This window comes from Falco cherrug, chromosome 1 (genome assembly GCF_023634085.1).
Source record: "Falco cherrug isolate bFalChe1 chromosome 1, bFalChe1.pri, whole genome shotgun sequence".
NCBI classification, from domain to species: domain Eukaryota; kingdom Metazoa; phylum Chordata; class Aves; order Falconiformes; family Falconidae; genus Falco; species Falco cherrug.
In genome coordinates this window covers 23795794-23797878 of record NC_073697.1, presented here as the reverse complement: position 1 = coordinate 23797878, position 2085 = coordinate 23795794, and the positions used below count along the sequence as shown (strand labels likewise).

General features: G+C 58.4%; 1 protein-coding gene across 12 annotated transcripts in view; it reads left to right on the top strand.

Annotated features, from left to right (window-relative positions):
* The first annotated feature begins 266 nt into the window (after positions 1 to 266).
* Positions 267 to 2085, top strand: part of WRN (WRN RecQ like helicase) — a 47257-nt gene continuing 45438 nt past the window's right edge. For 5 of the 12 annotated variants that reach the window (XM_027799720.2, XM_027799709.2, XM_027799710.2 and 2 more), the window contains exon 1: positions 434 to 1456. The gene's annotated coding sequence lies outside the window, so the exon portion shown is untranslated. The other 7 variants (XR_003558443.2, XM_027799719.2, XM_027799713.2 and 4 more) reach the window with 5 other exon arrangements.

Sequence of the window (2085 nt, the reverse complement as noted above, 5' to 3'; positions counted from 1 at the left end):
GCCCGCTCCGCCCCTCCCCGCCCCGCCCCGCCCCGCCCCGGCCCCGGCCCCGGCCCCGCCCGGCCGAGGACGGCGGCGGCAGCAGCGGCGGCGGCGGCGGCGGCAGCGCGGTGGGAGCCGCCGGCTCGCCGGAGGGTGCGCGGCCCGCCCGGCCCCGGGACTACACTGCCCACAATGCCCCGCGGCCGCCGGCCCGCCGGCACAGCGCGCACGCGCGTCACCTCGGATAACCTCCCGCCGCTGCCGCCCGGGGAGACAGCCGGCCGCGGGGGGGCGCGGGAGCGGGCGGGGCCACCCTGTGACGTATTACGCGCGCGACGCACCGTGACGCATGGTGGCTGAGCCGCTGCTGGCGCGGCGGGCGGCGATCGCTGAGCGTTGAGGCCGTCACCGGGCCCTCGGGCCTCCCCGGTGGGGCGGGTGAGCGGAGGGGAGCGGGCCGCCCGTCCTCCCGCTGCCGCTCGGTGTGCAGCGGCCTGCGCGGGCACCGACGGGCCCTGCCTGCCCTGCGGGACGCGAGGCAGAGGGGCAGGCTGGGTCCCTCCCCGCCCTGCGGCGCGGTAGTTCCCGCTGGGCGGCTCTGGGCCTGCTGCCGGTTGTCCCGAGGGGGCCCCGTGGCAGCTCGGAGCGACCGTCGACTGGCAGCTGGCCCTGCAGTGCTTGGCGCTCACAGGTTGAGGTGCCGGGCTGTGCGGGCGATGCGGCGGTGAGCCGTGCTTGCTCACCGGGGGCCCTTACCAACAGTGCTCTTGAACTTTGAGCTGATTTTGGGGAACGTGGTGCTGGGGTTGTGGGGTGGCTGCTGTTGGGTGGCCCTTCCCTGCTTCTTTCTAGCCTCTGCTGCTCCCTCTTGTTCCTGGCAGTTGTGGCTCGAGGCTCTGATTGAGGCGTCTTGCAGGTAGCTACTTGGTGACTGGTTTAGTATTAAAATACTCTGTGGAGTTGGCTTTGAGGTGGTTGGTTACGCTACTGCAGAAGCAGGCAGGTAACCAAAGAGTTCTTGAGTACTGAAGAACTGAAGCAGCACAATTTGCCTAGGATTTATGCTTCCTTGTTGGTGAGGAAGTGCAGCTGGAAAGTACTTTCTTACCAAGACACTAGTGGCCTGATTTTGTTGTTAAAGTGTATTGAGCACCTGGGGACTAGTAGAAAGAAGCAGGTGAGAAATTCTTTCTTTGTGAACTGTTCTGCTCCATCTTCAGGAGGATTTCTTAACCACACTAGAAGCAGTCCAGGGAGAAGCTGGAGGAGGTCTGACCCTGTCATCATTTGTGCACAACTGGAAAATCCTGCTCCACTTCCTGAAAGAAAACCCCAGTCATCAGGGCTGAAAATCTGCTGTTTCGGACAGCGTGTCTTCCTAATTAAGTATCCTGTAACTTCTCTGTCGTGTGCCTTCCTGTTCCAGGGATGTGCCCTGTTTCCTGATGCCCTGGGAATAGGCTGCCTCAGCTTGGTGAGCTCATTTATTTTTAATGTGGCATTGGGAAAATCATAAGTAAGCTCAGCCATCATCCTGTCAGCATGAGAGAGCTTAGCAGCATGTGCCTTGTTTCACTGTAGTTTTGCCCTAGGAATTCTGCCTGGTTTTGCTTATCTTGGCTGTGGGCTTACAGCCCTGAGGCCTTGTGAGGGGAATGCAGCTTCGGGGTGATGTGTGTGTCTGATATTTCTTTTTTTGTATTTGCATTTGCTGACAAAATCAGAAAAATGCTGCTGACTGCTTTTAAGCTAAGTGGCTGGTTCCTGTGCTGCTACCTAAAACACAAGACAGGCTTGTCTAATAAACGAGGGCTGTGTTAGCCAGACATGGCAGTAGGTGGACTCTTGTGGAGATCAGCAACTCTGAACAGAACTAGACTGAACTTTTTTTTCCGGGAAGGACTTGGAGGTTTTCCTGTTGATGTTTGTTTCTTGTCTTCTGACAAGAAAATGACAAGTGAGCAAAAAGATAATGCCTAAAGCTCTTACAGCTTTTAACGCGGGGAGCTCTGTAGATGTCCATTCTTGCATGCAAAGCAGTTGAAGTTCAAGGTGGTGGTCTTCCATAAACTCGTTCTGGCCTGATGATATAACTAACAGCTT